The sequence below is a fragment of the Scyliorhinus torazame genome, chromosome 14 (genome assembly GCF_047496885.1).
Source record: "Scyliorhinus torazame isolate Kashiwa2021f chromosome 14, sScyTor2.1, whole genome shotgun sequence".
Lineage (NCBI taxonomy): Eukaryota > Metazoa > Chordata > Chondrichthyes > Carcharhiniformes > Scyliorhinidae > Scyliorhinus > Scyliorhinus torazame.
This window is the reverse complement of record NC_092720.1, coordinates 56,430,695-56,449,268: the sequence shown is the minus strand read 5'-3', so window position 1 is coordinate 56,449,268 and position 18,574 is coordinate 56,430,695. Positions and strand designations below refer to the sequence as shown.

At 46.3% G+C, this 18,574-nt stretch overlaps 1 protein-coding gene and 1 long non-coding RNA gene across 3 annotated transcripts in view; one reads left to right on the top strand and one right to left on the bottom strand.

The window, feature by feature from the left end:
• Positions 1-18,574, top strand: part of dcun1d1 (DCN1, defective in cullin neddylation 1, domain containing 1 (S. cerevisiae)) — a 125,752-nt gene that overhangs the window by 33,950 nt on the left and 73,228 nt on the right. The gene's annotated exons all lie outside the window — the stretch shown is intronic.
• Positions 8,387-18,574, bottom strand: part of LOC140389746 (uncharacterized) — an 84,652-nt gene continuing 74,464 nt past the window's right edge. Inside the window, exon 3 of the long non-coding RNA XR_011934469.1 lies at positions 8,387-9,807. This is a non-coding gene — a long non-coding RNA (uncharacterized lncRNA). The remainder of the gene's footprint in view (positions 9,808-18,574) is intronic.

Below are 18,574 nucleotides of genomic sequence, written 5' to 3'. Positions count from 1 at the left end.
AGCATACACAGAAGAGGAATCTGAGTGTATACCAGAGTGTTATTACCGTAAAAGTAATGTCTTGATGAGAAAATACGATCTAGATGACGGGACTGGGGGCATTCTGGCTAAGTTTGTCGATGATACAATGATAGGTGGAGGGGCAGGTAGTATGGAGGAGGTGGGGAGGCTGCAGAAAGATTTAGACAGTTTAGGAGAGTGGTCCAAGAAATGGCTGATGAAATTCAACGTGGGCAAGTGCGAGGTCTTGCACTTTGGAAAAAAGAATTGAGGCATGGACTATTTTCTAAACGGGGACAAAATTCATAATGCTGAAGTGCAAAGGGACTTGGGAGTCCTAGTCCAGGATTCTCTAAAGGTAAACTTGCAGGTTGAGTCCGTAATTAAGAAAGCAAATGCAATGTTGTCATTCACCTCAAGAGGCTTGGAATATAAAAGCAGGGATGTACTTCTGAAGCTTTATAAAGCATTAGTTAGGCCCCATTTAGAATACTGTGAGCAATTTTGGGCCCCACACCTCAGGAAGGACATACTGGCACTGGAGCGGGTCCAGCGGAGATTCACACGGAGATCCCAGGAATGGTAGGCCTAACATACGATGAACGTCTGAGGATCCTGGGATTATATTCATTGGAGTTTAGGAGGTTGAGGGGAGATCTAATAGAAACTTACAAGATAATGAATGGCTTAGATAGGGTGGACGTAGGGAAGTTGTTTCCATTAGCAGGGGAGACTAGGACCCGGGGGCACAGCCTTAGAATAAAAGGGAGTCACTTTAGAACAGAGATGAGGAGAAATTTCTTCAGCCAGAGAGTGGTGGGTCTGTGGAATTCATTGCCACAGAGGGCGGTGGAGGCCGGGACGTTGAGTGTCTTTAAGACAGAAGTTGATAAATTCTTGATTTCTCGAGGAATCAAGGGCTATGGAGAGAGAGCGGGTAAATGGAGTTGAAATCAGCCATGATTGAATGGTGGAGTGGACTCGATGGGCCGAATGGCCTTACATCCGCTCCTATGTCTTATGGTCTTAAAATGGAGACCTTTACATATGCAGGCGGATGAAAAGTGGGCAGAAGTTCATCAAGTAGTTTGCCGGTAGGGTATAGAAAGGAGGTGTTGCGAGTTGCACATGAGGTACCAGTGGGAGGTCATTTGGGAATGAGGACAACTCAAGCTAAAATACAAAAACATTTTTATTAGCCTGGACTATATAAAGATAAAGTTATATTTTGTCAATCATGTCACACATGTCAAATGATAGGGAAACCTCAAGCAGTGATAAAACCAGCGCCCTTAATACCCATTCCAGCATTTGAGGAACCTTTTACAAGCGTCCTTATTGATTGCGTAGGACCGCTTCCTAAAACAAAAAGTGGGAATCAATATCTTTTGACTATAATGGATGTTGTCTACTAGGTTTCCAGAGGCCAATCCAGTATGTAATATTACAGCTGAAAAGATTGTGGAGGAGTTACTTAAATTTAAATACAGTCGGATCATGGATCAAATTTTACCTCGAGGTTATTCAAAGAAGTTATGGATAGCTTAGGAATAAAACAATTTAAATCAACTGCGTACCATCCAGAATCGCAAGGAGCGTTAGAAAGGTGGCATCAGACATTAAAGACAATGTTGAGGGCTTATTGTCAAGATTATCCAGAGGATTGGGATAAAGGAATTCCATTCATACTGTTAGGGATGCACCTAATGAGTCAACCAAATTTGGTCCTTTTGAACTAATTTGTGGTCATGAGGTAAGAGAACCACTTAAATTGATAAAGGAAAAATTGGTGAGTGAGAAATCGGAAATTATATTATTGGATTCCTTGTCAAATTTTAGTGAACGATTAAATAGAGCAGGTGAATTGGCTAGACAACATTTGAAAGTCGCACAAATTGTGATGAAACGGGTCGCGGAGAAGAAATCCAAAGTTCGTAGTTTTGACAGTGGAGATAAAGTTTTAGTATTGTTACCAGTGGTAGGTGGACCTTTACAAGCAAGGTTTTGTGAACCTGATCAGATTGAAAGGAAATTAAGTAAGGTGAATTATGTGGTAAAAACACCAGATAGAAGGAAGACTCACCGAGTGTGTCATGTGAATATGCTTAAAAGATACTTTGAAATGGAAGGAGAGAAAAAGGAGGAGGTTTTAATGATTCTAACTCAAAGTGACAAACCAAATCCAGATGACTGTGAATTTGACATACCTCAAATTAAATTGGAAAATGAGGATGTTCTTAAAAATTGGAATAAATTGTTGAGTTACCTCAACAGAGGAAAAACGAACTGACCTGAAAGAGTTATTGATATCACATGGGCAAGTTTGTGGAAATAAATTGGGAAGTTCTAAAATGGCTACACATGATGTAGATGTGGGAAAGGCTGTTCCAATCAACCAACACCCATATAGACCTAACCCTTTAAAATTGGCACAGGTTAACAAAGAGTTTGAGAGCATGCTTAAAAATGGCATAATTGAAGAGGGTTGCAGCTCCCCCATAGTGGTGGTACCTAAACCAGACGGTACCCAACGGTTGTGTGTGGACGATAGAAAGGTCAATGCAGTTACAAGAATGGACTCTTATCCTATCCCACGATTGGAGGATTGCATTGAGAAAGTGGGACAATCCGCTTTTATTTCCAAATTGGATTTACTTAAAGGTTACTGGCAGGTACCTTTATCCGAAAGGGCGAAGGAGATTTCAGCTTTTGTATATACGGTATATACCAATTCAAAGTTATGCCATTTGGCATGAAAAACGTCCCACCCTCATTTCAACAGTTAACTAACAAAGCCGTTTCAGGATTATCCAATTGTGCGGTATACATTGGCGATCTGGTAAATTTTCAGCCAGATATGGAAAGAACATTTAAAACATCTGATGGAGTTATTCGATCGACTTCAGGAGGCGGGTTTGGTGATAAACCTAGCCAAAAGTGAATTTAGAAAAGCCCAAGTCGCTTTCCTTGGCCATACAATCGGACGGGATCGAATGGCCCCACGGGATGTGAAAACAAAAGTTATTGGAGAGTTTCCGATACCCTCGACACGACGGGAAATAATGCGGTTTCTTGGTATGAGTGGATTTTACTGGAAATTTGAACCGAATTTCAGCAGTGTGGTCGCTCCACTGATGGACTTGCTCAAGAAGCGTAACAAATTCCAGTGGACCGCGGAGTGTCAACAGGCATTTGACGGCCTGAAGGCTGTGTTAACCACTGCTCCTGTGTTAGCCATCCCAAATTGTACGAAACCATTCAAAGTGGCGTTTGATGCGAGTGCTGTGGGTGTAGGTGCGGTGCTTCTACAAGATGACGATGAAGGGCGAGAGCGGCCTATTTGTTATTTTTCAAAGAAATTGAATTCTCACGAGAAAAAGTATTCAACAATTGAGCAGAAGACGTTGAGTTTGGTGCTAGCTTTGCAACATTTTCACATTTATGTGACCAGCAATCCGTCTGACACCATAATATATACTGATCATAATCCATTGACATTTTTGGAGCGATTCTGGAATAACAATGCAAGGCTGTTTCACTGGAGCTTATTGTTACAGCCATTTCTTTTAAAAATAGTACATGTGGCAGGACGGGAAAACGTGATAGGCGATGCTTTGTCATGAATGCGATGAACGGAAGCAGTTTCAATTGGAGGAAGAAGGCTGAAAAAAAAATGGACTATATTAGTATACCTGTTTGCGTGTGTTTTTTTGAAACGCAAAAGTATATTTACTGTGTGCATTTCTTAACGGATAGTGAAAAGGTGAAAAATGAAACCATCTTGAAGTTGATGGTTTATTTTTTTTTCTTGGGGGGAGGTGTCATTAGAATGTCACTTTAAGAAATGTTTGGCTGCTCATGTTACTGCAGTGATGTCAGAGTGTGGGTGGAGCTGAGCTCTGATTCTGCTTTTAGTTTCACTTTGAGAAAAGCTTGGGTGTGTCTGTGTCTTTTTGGTTTCATTTTCAGTGTTGGAGCTGAAGCCAGACAAAGCAGGTGTACTGCTGTTCTCTCTGCCATGAAAAGACTATCTCTTTATCATTTGGTGAATTCAGAATTATAAATGTTCTCAGTGGTGACTTTAACCTGATGTGCTTCTGTTAAAGGTTTTGTTTTTTAAGACTTATGGATGTTAAAAGGAAAGCTTAAAGGATTATTTAGTGTTGTAGTCTTTGGGGTTGTATTTGAATTAATGGTTGCTAAGATGTTCACTGTATGTTTTAAAAAGGTTAACTTGAGTTCATAGAATAAACATTGTTTTGCTTTAAATAATACTTTTTGATTTCTGCTGTACCACACCTGTAGAGTGGGCCGTATGCTCCCCATACCACAATTTATTAAAAGTTGTGGGTCAGGTGAGCTCCATGATACACATTGAGGTTCTCTAAACCCTGGTCCATAACACTCAGGTTTAGTTTGTATCCTGAGAAGGCTCCAAACTCCCTCAGGAGCTTCATTATCTCTCCCCATCTGTCTATGGGGTCCGAGACGTAGAGCAACAGGTCATCCACATAGAGAGAGACTCTGTGTTCCCTGTCTCCTCTCTGAATGCCTCTCCCACCCTCTGCTGATCTGAGCGTGATAACCAGTGTTTCAATTGCCAGAGCGAACAGCAACAGGGAAAATGGGCTTCCCTGCCTTGTGCATCTGCAGCCGGAAGTAATATGAACTTGTGCCATTTGTCCGGGTGCTCGCCATCGGACCACTGTACAGCAGTTTCACCCATGAGGCGAACACTGGTCCAAACCCAAACTGTTCCAATACCTCCAAAGCGGTACTTCCACTCAACCAGTCAACGGTCTTCTCAGCGTCCAGATGATTACCTGTCGTGTCTCCTCCCTGGCGGGGACATGACCTCGTTTAGCAGGCTTCTGATGTTCGCTGTCAGCTGTCTGCCTTTGCCAAACTTGGTTTGATCTTTCGCGATCAAGCAACTCTCCTTTCGTCTTACCAGAACGTCGCTAGAACTTTTGTGGCAGTGTTCAGGAGTGAGATAGTTCTGTATGACCTGTACTTCGCCAGGTCTTTGTCTTTCTTCAGAATCAGTGAGATCGTGGCCTGTGCCAGCATGGGCGGCAAGGTCTCTCTCGACAGCGAGTCATTGAACATCATCAGCAGGTTCGGGGCTAACACTGCCGCAAACTGTTTGTAGAAGACCACTGGGAACCCATCAGGTCCCGACGTTCTCCCTGAATGCGTGGAGTTGATGCACTCCAGGACCACCACTAGGGCCAACAATGGTTCCAGTCCCTGTCCATTTTCCTCCCCCACAACTGGGAAGACCAGCCCATCCAGGAACTGCTTCATCTCTGAGACTTCCCTCTGGGGGCTCGGATGTATACAGTCTCCGGGTCTAGGCTGCAAAGGCTCCATTGATCTTCTCCGGAGCCATGGCCACTTGTTTCCCCCTCATCCCTGATCTTTGTAATCTCTTGTGCGGCTGCCTGCTTCCTCAACTGGTGGATCAGCAGGCGGCTGGCCTTGTCCCCATATTCTTAGACCGACCCTTGTGTTGAGTGGAGCTGGCTCGCTGCCTTCCCGGTTGAGATCAGTTGAAACTCCATTTGTAGTCTTTTCCTCTCTGCCAGCAGCTCCACAATTGGGACCATGGAGTACTGCCAATCCACCAGTACGGAGTAGATCAACTTCGGACAACGCGTTAGCACAGTTGCTTTACAGCTCCAGGGTCCCAGGTTCGATTCCTGGCTTAGGTCACTGTCTGTGCGGAGCCTGCATATTCTCCCTGTGCCTGCGTGGGTTTCCTCCGGGTGCTCCGGTTTCTTCCCACAGTCCAAAGATGTGCAGGGTAGGTGGATTGGCTACGCTAAATTGCCCTTGGTGTCCAAAAAAGGGTAGTAGGGGTTACGGGGATAGGGTGAAGGTGTGGGCTTGGGTCGGGTGCTCTTTCCAAGGGCCGATGCAGACTCGATGGGCCAAATGGCCGCCTCCTGCACTGTAAATTCCAGGATAATCTATGAAACTGCTGTCTAACTGGTCTCTTCCCTCCTCCCCCAATCCCCATGTGCCCTGTATGCTATTATCTCCCTCGTGACCACTGCCTTCAGTGCCTCACAGAATGTGGAGGGAGAGACCCTCCCGGTTCTGATTCTGTACTTGTCCATGGTTCGTGCCATCTTTCACAAAAAGCCTTGTTGGCGAGGAGGGCCGAGTCCAGCTTCCGTGGCGAGGGTGCTTGGCTGGACTTAAATGGGGATGGCAGGGTAGCACAGTGGGCAGCACTTGCTTCACAGCTCCAGGGTCCCAGGATCGATTCCCGGCTTGGGTCACTGTCTATGTGGAGTCTGTGCGTTCTCCCTGTGTCTGCGTGGGTTTCCGCTGGGTGCTCCGCTTTCCTTCCACAAGTCCCGAAAGACGTGCTGTTAGGTGAATTGGACATTCTGAATTCTCCCTCTGTGTACCTGAAACAGGCGCCGGAATGTGGTGACTCGAGGCTTTTCATAGTAACTTCATTGCAGTGTTAATGTAAGCCTACTTGTGACAATAGAGATTATTATATTATTATACTGGTCTCCAACCTCACATCCATGTCGTATGATGCGTAGTTCGAGATAACTATTGCTGAGTATTCCACCGCTACTAGCCCTTGAAGCACTGATTTCCCCACCACAAAGAAGTCTATTCAGGAGTAGGCCTTGTGGACGTGGGAGTAGGAGAAGAGCAACTCCTTCCTAGGTGGCTGAACCTCCACCAGTCCGCCCCGCCACATTTGAACCATGAAGACAGTCAATTCCTTTTCAATTCCTCAACCTTGCACCTGCCCTGGGGCTTGACCTGTTCACCTTCAGGTCCAGGACACTGTTAAAATGCACATCCCTCCAAATGATCAATTGGTGGGAATTGATGTCGGGGATCGCTGCCAGTGTCATCTTAATGAACTCTTCGTCGTCCTAGTTCAGGGTGTACACATTTACCAGTCCCACCTAAACCCCTTCCAGAGCCCCACTCATCATTATGTACAGTCCCCCCAGGTCCTTCACCATGTTGGTTGCCGTGAAGGTTACCACCTTTTTAAATAGGACTGCCACCCCCTCGCTCTCGTGTCATGGCTCACTTGGTATGCTTGTTCCACCCAGTTTTTCCTTACCATCAGCTTGCCTTTGGATCTCGGGTGCATCTCCTGAAGAAAGACTAAGTCGACCCTCAGGCTTTTCAAGTGGGCGAAGTCGGGATCTTTTGACTGGACCGTTAAGTCCCCTCGTGTTCCAGGTTACTATCCTGACGGGGGCTGTCTGTCCACCGCCTCCTTTGGGGTCAGCCATGTTTGCCCCGTGTAAATGCCCCTGCATGCCCGGGCTTGACTTTGTCCTTGGTCTGTCCAAGATGGCCACCGCCACCTTCCTCAACCCACCCATAGTACTGCATAACCCAGGCATTGTCAAAGTCGGGGGCGCGACTCGCGCAACAGCCGGCCTTTAATAACGCCGGCTGCAAGCGGCCTTCAAAATGGTCGTGATCATGTAAAAAAAAAAAAATGCGGCAGCACTGCGCATGCGTGCCCGATCATCGGTGCGCTGCGCAAAATATGCGCGTGCGCACCGATGATCGGGCATGCATGCTCAGTGCAGCCCCTGTTTTTTAATATAATGTCGCAGCCTTTTTTTTTTTTTTTTACAAGTCCGTGGGGGGGGGGGGGGGTATTCATTTATTTTATTTTTATTCATTTCATATTTTATTTTACAAGTTCAGGGGGGTTTTATTTGATAAAAGTTTACAGGAAAAAAAATGCAGAACTTTGGACAGATGGAGACTCCATACTTTCTGACACCGGAAGGCTTCACCTTCATCCAACAGGTTTCTTTGGAGGAGCGTGTATGAGGGCCAAAGGGACCCAAAACCATTTCCTCCATTTTTATCAGCAGCAAACAAGGTAAGAGAAAATGGTGGGTCACGCAGGTCAGCTGGCGTGGGTTGTAAAGGTTAGCTGCCCGTGGTGGTTCCCAGGGTTGCGACTTCTGGCAGAGTGACCAGTGGGCCCCGTTTACTTCTGGGGGATTTAGTGAAGCCCTCCTCCTGTCCAGCTTCCTAAGCATCTTTGATATGTACTCGGTTGGTCTGCTGCCTTCTGTGCCCTCGATCCGGAGGTTCTGGTGCCGATAACCGTTCTCCCGGCCATCTATTCTCGCCTTTAGAGTGTTTTGGCTCGCCACCAACATTGTTATTTCAACCTCCACTGAGATGATTCGTTCATCCTATTCAGTGACTGCCTTTTCCACTTCACGTATCGTCGTTCCTTGGGCCTCCAGCTGTCGTTCTACCCTGTCCACCAACTCATGTATGGGGGCTGTTGCTCGATTAATAATGTTGGTGAACCACAAGCCTTCCCTTATATCGATCAAATGACCGCACAACCAGTTAGTTAGTTCAAAAGATGGTTTATTTACATACACAAGAGTTATCTCGACATGCAAACACAATATCTACTATGAGTTAAACTACACCTATCCGCTACAATAACCTATACTTAACTTCAGGGCGACCGGCACTGTACAAATGGATAAGGCCTTTATCTGTATTTCACTTGGCTGGTTCGAAGAAAGTGGCTCTGTCTCTGCTGTGCTCTCCGTCAAGTAGCGATCGTTGGTCTTGAACTTGGCTGGCTGTTCCTGCTGCAATTGGGTTGGCACAGGCCGGATCCAATAGAGATAGAACACATGGCTGTGCTCTCTTTTATCCCTCTGGGATTTCGCGCTCTTTTGGGCAGTCCTTAACCTTGGACCCAATAGTTTGACAGGGCTCTGATCACTGTCTTCGATTTCGGCCAATAAAGGGGCAGATGCCTTGGTAGCTGGGTGGGTCCTTAGCGGTCATTGACCTTGGCTGTTGGGCTTTCTGAGTAAAGGGAGTGGCGCCGATCAGTCTGTGGCTGCACCGGTTGTTTGATTGGAGTTCTATTGTCCTGGGAAAATGGGCCATTAAAATGCAAACGAGAGGGAGGGGGTTTCGATCAGGTCTGGTTACCTGTGTTCCAGATACACACAAGCTCTGTGTCTGTGTGAGTCCTGGGTTGGCCATAATTCCCATGGTCCTTTGCAGGTGGCTATCTTAGATGGCTCCATCCCATCCTCTTCATCCTGAATGCGAAGTGTGGTGGATCACACTATTGATCCCTGTTCTTCCTCGGTGGCCCGGTCACCCTTGGTCAAGGCATGGTTCTACTCTACTCTATCTTATGGTTTAAAACGTTTACCAAATACTTCATCAATACATTTGTAAATTAATTCATCTTCAGCGGTCACTATAAAACATTTAATTTATCCGCACAGTTGATCTCTAGCTAACACTATCTAAGCTACTCTCATGCTGCTGGTGAATATCAAAGAACTTATATACAGTGCAAAATTTAAAACAGCAACATCTACTTAATCTGATAAAGTTAAAGAGGTACATGGTTTATCCTTAGCAGCGATTGGTACATGCGTTTCATTTTGTTGAATTCCAAAGAAGGGGGATCGGACTGTATATCTAGGGGAGCGGGAGGCTTTTGCTCGCCATTTACAGAGTCGAAGTGTCTGATTGACACTGCAGATTATTGCAATTACTAGAAGGGCCTCTACTATGTATGAAAGGGGGTTCCATTTGGCAATGTTTTCGCACCAAGTGGGGTTTCGATGTCTTTCTTTATGTGTGGTGTAGAGTCCGAGCTGGTGGTGGCCTGTTGTGCGGTAGTGTTTGGGGCTGGTGTGGGGTTTGTAACAAAAGTCCGTTGCGCGCACAGTTACAGAAGTCCAGCGATGATCCAAACGCATGTCAGCAGTCCTTGCTTCATCCTGTGTTTTCTGGGTGATCCTGGGGGTGCAAGCATAGTATCTGTTATTATCTTTGGTTAATATCTCGTTTTATTACTCTTTCTCTCCTTACTCCAATTACCCGTTATGATTGTCACCATGTGTGACTCCCTCATTTTTTTTTTTTTCAAAATACCATTTTGGAGAGACACGAAATGCAAATTTTTAAAGTACAGAGACTCTCAACTTGTGGTCGATGCGTGGAGTGGTTGGACAATTTCTTCGACCAGTCTTTTCTTTACTTGCAACCAGTGGCGGTTGAGGCTTATCTTAACCAACTGAATTTCAGGGCGGCCAGTTTTATAGAGTTTCATCCCAGAGTTCAGAGGTAGTTCGCGTGCAGCAGCGTGTATGGCAACCAATTGTGTCATTTGTGTGAATAGCAGGTGGGGAGCGACTAGGGGGTCGCGGAAGGTAAAGGAAAGAAGGGGTGAGCGGACAGATCATGGCAAAATGCATTCTTTAAACCACAAACAAAGGGTGAGCAGAGAAGATGAAATTAAGGCCTGCCAAAGGCAATGCAGAGTGTATAGAACCATTCCAGAGCGTATGAAGTGAAGGGAACATGAGGTGTGTGTGGGCCGCTGCAGGATAAGAATGGGTGGAATCCCAGGGTAGGGCGAGGATTAGTGCTATTACTCCCTACCTGGGTGACCTGGGTGGACGGTAAGAGTTTGTAGTTGTGTGAAAACTTGTCATAAAGACTGGGAGAACAGTGATCTGTTTCTCAACAAACTTGTGCCTTTAACTGACATTGGGTATCGTACCCTTGAATCAGAAGAGTAATTTTGTGCCGGGCGACATGAGTTAAAACCACGTAGTAGAAAAAAGGAGGAGGAAAAAGGTTCCATCAGAACTTGGACACCTTAATACTAAGGCGGTGTCTCTTTCTCATCATCTGGACACCTCAGGGTTCTGTACCAAACAGTGTTGTAAAAGCATTACCGAAACGAGAGTCAGTACCTGAATCATCACCATCTCCCGGTTGCCAGACTCATGTCTGCCGTTTCTGTGCCTTGGCCGTGTGGGACGTCGGATATTCCGAATCGTCGTGCCTTACTAGTCTGCAAGAGTTGTCGCGGTGCCAAAGAGGGGCTTGTTTGTCGTGAGGCATAGGGGCAGTGGGAGTGGAGGGCAAATTACTGTGGTTGGGCGGTGGCTGGGGGAGGGCATATAGAGGGTCAAAGATATCTAAGTCGTGGTTCCGGGGTCTGGGATGACTGGGGGCAGAGAGATTGCGCCAGTCTTCAGGGATAGTAATCAAATGAGGGAGGCTCTCGCTGTCGTCGGAGTCAAGTTCAAGGTGAAAGTCTGTACCTGTGGGCGGAGATAAGTTCGGGTCTGTGTGCGTGGACAAAGGATAAATGCCGGAATGGCTGGGGGAGGGTTGGCGTTGGGGTCGGACTAGGTTGTCGATGGGCGGGGCGTAATCGTCTCCTATTGCCAGAGAGATGTGGTGGGAGTGGCTACATTGGGATCCGTAGACTTTGAGTTGGTTGATGTGGAACCAACCAGTTTTACCATTGGGGTACATTATCTTGTACACGGAGGGCTTACTTTGTCAGAAATGGAATAGGGTCCTGCAAATTTGGGGGAGAGGAAAGAACTGGGGTTGTAAAGTGAAACCATTACTTGCTGACCGCCTCTGTACTCTACAGGGTGGACGGTTTTGTCAAAGCAGGCTTTAGTCTGCTTACTTCTAGCGCCTAATCAGACAGCTGCAGCGAGCTGTGCAGCTTTAATGCTATCTGTAACCTGCTTTTTCGTGGGTGAGGGCGGTTACTATAGGGCTTGCCAAATCGAGGCCTAATAAATATTCAATACCCTTCAATGGCCGTCCGGTCATGAGAGTGTGGGGGGTGAAACATGTGGAACTGGAAACGGTGTTCCGAATAAACATGAGAGCAAATGGGAGGACCGTGTCCCACGTGGTATTGTTCTGTTGCACCATCTTCCTAATGGTCGCTTTTAAAGTTCGATTAATTCTCTCGACAATGCCACTGGATTGGGGGTGATACACTATATGGAATTTCTGCCTGATCCCAAAAATTGTTTTAACAATTTTGCATGACTCTGCCGGTGAAGTGGGAACCTTGGTCTGACTCCATGCTGTGGGGGAGATCCCAGCGTGTGAATATCTGTTGGGTCAAAATCTTAGCGGTGGCCTTTGCTGTGTTTGTCCGTGAGGGAAATGCTTCTACCCATTTAGCAAAGGTGTCGATTACAACCAGCATGTACTTGAAACCGTTTCTGCAAGGGGGAAGGGGGCCAATGTAATCGATTTGCAAATTTGTCCAAGGGCCATTCACAGGTCGGGTGTGACGTATTTGTCCTTTCTTTGAGTAACGTTCAGGATTGTTCTGTGCACAGATAAGGCAATTCTCGACATAATGGGTTACATCGCTTTTTAAATCGGGCCACCAACACAAAGGTCTTAAATGGGCAATGGTATTGTCTATCCCCTGATGTCCGTGTCCGTCATGAAATTGGTAAATGAGCTGGTTTCTGTCCTGGGTGGGGACCACATAAATTCCGTTTTTTAAAACTATGCCGTCCTGTACAGTCAGTGCGTCCTTCCATTTATCATAGGGAGCTGGGAAGTTGCCGTCTAAAACCTGTTTGAGGGTGTCGTCTGCTTTTTGTCCTTGGGATAGATCCTCAATATTGGTCTGGGAAACCTGGACTGAGTGTATCGGTTCGCTTTCGGGTGGCTGCCAGAAGTGACCATGGCGTGATCCTGCTTTGGCTAAGGCGTCTGCCTTTACATTACCGGGTGGGGACGAGCGATGATGGCTTCTTACTTTAATAATACCGTATGTGCGGTCTGAGGCTGTCTTGAGAATATGCTTTAACAACAGGGCAGAGGGTAGGGTTTTTCCATCGGCTGAAACAAAACCTCGAGATTTCCACGGGGGCAGGAATTCTGTTAAACTGTTGCACGCATACAGGCTGTCCGAGTGTATGTCTGCGGGAGTTGGAAAAGAGTTGGGGTACTGAATTACATAGGCTATGGCTGCGAGTTCTGCTGCTTGTGAACCTAGGTGGCTGGGCAGTTTTAAAAAGATCTCTTCGAGTGGGCGTCCCTGCGCGTCTTCCACGTAAATTCTACAACCAATAATTCTAATGCCATTTTCGACTGTGGAGGAACCGTCTACATAAATTTTTTAAGTATCCCCTGTGGCTCGGGAATCCTGTGTCTTACTGCCTGCTCGTGGGTGTAGTGACTTTCGGATAAAGGGTCCTGTGTGGTGTTAAGACCATAAGACCATAAGACATAGGAGTGGAAGTAAGGCCATTCGGCCCATCGAGTCCACTCCACCATTCAATCATGGCTGATTTCAACTCCATTTACCCGCTCTCTCTCCATAGCCCTTAATTCCTCGAGAAATCAAGAATTTATCAACTTCTGTCTTAAAGACACTCAACGTCCCAGCCTCCAGCGCCCTCTGTGGCAATGAATTCCACAGACCCACCACTCTCTGGCTGAAGAAATTTCTCCTCATCTCTGTTCTAAAGTGACTCCCTTTTATTCTAAGGCTGTGCCCCCGGGTCCTAGTCTCCCCTGCTAATGGAAACAACTTCCCTACATCCACCCTATCTAAGCCATTCATTATCTTGTAAGTTTCTATTAGATCTCCCCTCAACCTCCTAAACTCCAATGAATATAATCCCAGGATCCTCAGACGTTCATCGTATGTTAGGCCTACCATTCCTGGGATCATCCGTGTGAATCTCCGCTGGACCCGCTCCAGTGCCAGTATGTCCTTCCTGAGGTGTGGGGCCCAAAATTGCTCACAGTATTCTAAATGGGGCCTAACTAATGCTTTATAAAGCTTCAGAAGTACATCCCTGCTTTTATATTCCAAGCCTCTTGAGATGAATGACAACATTGCATTTGCTTTCTTAATTACGGACTCAACCTGCAAGTTTACCTTTAGAGAATCCTGGACTAGGACTCCCAAGTCCCTTTGCACTTCAGCATTATGAATTTTGTCACCGTTTAGAAAATAGTCCACGCCTCTATTCTTTTTTCCAAAGTGCAAGACCTCGCACTTGCCCACGTTGAATTTCATCAGCCATTTCTTGGACCACTCTCCTAAACTGTCTAAATCTTTCTGAAGCCTCCCCACCTCCTCCATACTACCTGCCCCTCCACCTATCTTTGTATCATCGGCAAACTTAGCCAGAATGCCCTCAGTCCCGTCATCTAGATCGTTAATATATAAAGAGAACAGCTGTGGCCCCAACACTGAACCCTGCGGGACACCACTCGTCACCGGTTGCCATTCCGAAAAAGAACCTTTTATCCCAACTCTCTGCCTTCTGCCTGACAGCCAATCTTCAATCCATGTTAGTACCTTGCCTCGAATACCATGGGCCCTTATTTTACTCAGCAGTCTCCCGTGAGGCACCTTATCAAAGGCCTTTTGGAAGTCAAGATAGATAACATCCATCGGCTCTCCTTGGTCTAACCTATTTGTTATCTCTTCAAAGAACTCTAACAGGTTTGTCAGGCACGACCTCCCCTTACTAAATCCATGCTGACTTGTCCTAATCCGACCCTGCAGTTCCAAGAATTTTGAAATCTCATCCTTAACAATGGATTCTAGAATCTTGCCAAAAACCGAGGTTAGGCTAATTAGCCTATAATTTTCCATCTTTTTCCTTGTTCCCTTCTTGAACAGGGGGGTTACAACAGCGATTTTCGAATCCTCTGGTACTTTCCCTGACTCCAGTGACTGTTGAAACATCATCACCAACGCCTCCACTATTTCTTCAGCTATCTCCTTTAGAACTCTAGGATGTAGCCCATCTGGGCCCGGAGATTTGTCAATTTTTAGACCTCTTAGTTTCTCTAGCACTTTCTCCTTTGTGATGGCTACCATATTCAACTCTGTCCCCTGACTCTCCGGAATTGTTGGGATATTACTCATGTCTTCTACTGTGAAGACTGACGCAAAGTACTTATTCAGTTCCTCGGCTTATTTCCTTGTCTCCCATCACAAAATTACCAGCGTCATTTTGGAGCGGCCCAATGTCAACTTTTGCCTCCCGTTTGTTTTTAATGTATTTAAATAAACTTTTATTATCATTCCTAATGTTACTGGCTAGCCTACCTTCAAATTTGATCCTCTCTTCCCTTATCTCTCTCTTTGTTATCCTCTGTTTGTTTTTGTAGCCTTCCCAATCTTCTGACTTCCCACTACTCTTTGCCACATTATAGGCTTTCTCTTTTGCTTTGATGCATTCCCTAACTTCCTTTGTCAGTCATGGCTGCCTAATCCCCCCTCTGATAACCTTTCTTTTCTTTGGGATGAACCTCTGTACTGTGTCCTCAATTACTCCCAGAAACTCCTGCCATTGCTGTTCTACTGTCTTTCCCACTAGGGTCTGCTCCCAGTCGATTTTCGTCAGTTCCTCCCTCATGCCCCTGTAGTTACCTTTATTTAACTGTAACACCTTTACATCTGATTCTACCTTCTTTCTTTCACATTGGAGATTGAATTCGACCATATTATGATCACTGCCTCCTAAGTGCTCCCTTACTTTAAGATCTTTAATCAAGTCTGGCTCATTACATAACATTAAGTCCAGAATGGCCTGTCCCCTCGTGGGCTCCATCACAAGCTGTTCCAAAATGCCCTCCTGTAAACATTCAATGAATTCCCTTTCCTTGGGTCCACTGGCAGTATTATTTACCCAGTCCACCTGCATATTAAAGTCCCCCATGATCACTGAGACCTTGCCTTTCTGACATGCACGTTCTATTTCGTGGTGCATCTTGTGCCCATGGTCCTGACCACTGTTAGGAGGCCTGTACATAACTCCCATTATGGTTTTTTTGCCATTGTGGTTCCTCAACTCTACCCACACAGACTCCACATCTTCCGACCCCATGTCGTTTAGTGCTATTGATTTAATTTCATTCCTAATTAACAAGGCAACCCCGCCCCCTCTGCCCACCTCTCTGTCTTTTCGATAGGTTGTGAATCCCTGGATGTTTAAATGCCAGTCCTGAACCCCCTGCAACCATGTCTCTGTGATGCCTACCACATCATACCTGCCAGTCACAATCTGGGCCACAAGCTCATCTACCTTGTTCCGTACACTGCACGCATTTAAATATAGCACCTTTAATTCTCTATTGACCGTCCCTTTTTGTTTTCTTAGTGTGGTGGACCTTGGTTTACTGAGCCTTTCCATACACTGTGTCATATTTTGTGGGATGGGGACTATTGTAACCTCTCCTGAGTTCTGTCTTTTCGTGCTTTTTTGTATTCCTAAGCAGCCACGCTTCCCACTGATTACTTCACCTCTTGGTTCCCTGACTTTCCCTTCCCCCCCAATCTTTAGTTTAAAGTCCTATTGACCACCCTATTTATTCAGGTGTTGGGCTGTTATGACCTGGCATTCATGTGGGGTCCCTGCATATTGGAGATTATCGGCTTGAAATGTGTGGGTCTTGGTGCGTTTTAACAGTAGTGTCCAGCGAGCGGTTCTGATTTGGCTGACTGAACTGTCCTTTAATCTACTGTCTAGTAATAGTTGCGAGGGGGTGGGCTCGGTCAAGATCGTGACTGGGTTGAGGCCTGTGATGTACGCAAAGTACTGTACTGCCAAAAGACTCCAAGCAAGCGCCGTTCGCAGGCTGAGAATCCTTGCTCTACGGGGTCTAATACTCCTGAGGCATAGGCTACGGGTCCTTAGTGATCATGTCGTTCTTGCAGGAGTACTGCTGATAGGTTTTGGTCAGTGGTTGCTGCTTCGATGGCATAGGGCAAGTCTGGGTCTGGAACTTGTAAAGCGGGGACTGTGCCTAGGGCACGTTTTAAATCATCAGTGGCATCTGTGCTGAGGAAGCCATTCCCATGGGGCGTTCTTTTTAAGGAGCTCTGAGAGTAGGGCTGCTTTAGTGGAAAACCATCTATATGATTTCTGCAATATCCTACCAAACCTAGGAATGACCGGAGTGCAGTGACATTTTGGGGCAGGGGCAATTTAACGATGGACTCGATCCAGTTTTGCTCAATTTCTCTCTTCCCTTGGGTGATGATGGTGCCTAAATAAAGAACCTTTTCCTTTAAAATCTGGGCCTTTTTGGGGTTGACCTTCCATCCGATGGATTGCGGTAGGCCTAGTAATTCCGATAAGAGCTCTACGTGTTCCTCTTTTGTGTCCGTTTGCAAGAACAGATCATCTACATATTGTATGAGGCAAAATGTAGAAAGTCCGTTGGCCACTTGTCGGTGGAAAATGGAGGGGGAGTTATGGAATCCTTGTCGGAGGCGTGTCCACGTGTATTGCTGCCCTTGAAACGTAAATGCGAACTTAAACTGGCAGGCCTTGTCTAACGGGATGGACCAAAAGCCATTGCTGATGTCCAGCACTGTGAAATATTTTGCCTGTACTCCCTGTTTGTGCATGGTCTCGGGACTCGTGGCAACAGTGGGGGCTGCTAAAGGGGTTACCTTATTAAGTTCGCGGTAGTCGATCGTTAGTCGCCATGAACCATTGGGCTTTTTTACGGGCCAAATTGGGTCATTATTTGTGGACGCTACGGGTCGAATAACTCCTTGGTCTAGCAAACTTAATAACCTTTGAAATCTCACCCTCGGCTTGCTGTGGGAAATTGTATTGTTTTTGCGGCTTTGGATCGGGACTTGAAATCTTTCCTGTACCTGGGATATTCCCACAATCGTGTTTGTGTTGTGCGAATGAAGCTTTGTGTTTTATGAGGACCTCTCTAATCGTCTGGTCTGCACTAATTGTTTGTGGATTAAACCAATAGTCCCCTACCGAGCAAATCCTGTTTTCATAATCCCCTACTGTGAGCGTAGCTGTTTTGGCCATTCGCCATACACATTTGTTTACTGGGTCAAACGAAAGGTTATGGGAGCTCATAAAATCAATGCCTAAAACGTGCTCTGTGGTTTGGGGTAAGTCAACTAAAACAACGGGGTGTTTGATGCTAATGTTCCCTATCTGAATGGGTACGGGAGCTGTGATATATCCTTGCTGTATGTGGCCGGTGAAGCCACTCAGGGTGATGGTGTCTGTGGTGGGCCATTTGTCCTGTTGAAACATGGTGGAGGAGTTTAAAGTAGTTCGGGATCCTCCTGTGTCCCAAAGAAAATCGACTGTATGTCCCCGGACTGTGCCTGTAACTACCGGTCTGCCTGATTTGTCCCAGTATGTGTCACAGACCCAAGTTGGGGAGTCCGAACACCGTCAACCTGTGGAATTAAACGCTAAATCGTCTGAACGGGCGCTAACATTATGCATGGTCCTAACATTGTTCCTAGGTCGGGGGGGGGGGGTTGGTTGTTGGTATCGGTGCTAGTTCGGGGGGTTTTGTCAGCAATCGTGGGTGTAATATCCCATGTGGCCACAATTGTAACAACCTCATGGTGCCTTGTGCTCTGGGGTGGTGTCCCTCATATCTATCCTTGTTTACCCATGCTGGGTCCTGGCTAGTCCTAACTGGGTACATGTTTGCTTCTATCTCGTCCTGATCTGCCTGTTGGTGTAGGGTTTGTTCCCATGCTCTGGAAAGTCGTTTCAATACCCCAAACTTCATTGTGTGTGTAGTCTGCGGGGTTGTAGTTTACACAAGCCTTTTGATCTGCGTCTGCGGCATGCGAGACTAAGGCGCGGGACCATTTAGTGGTGTCTTCATTTGCGGTTCAATTGTCCGTAGACTGCCATGAAATGAATCCATAGGCGACCAGCAAATGTGGCCGGATGCTCTCTCTCTTGCCTGCAGTGAT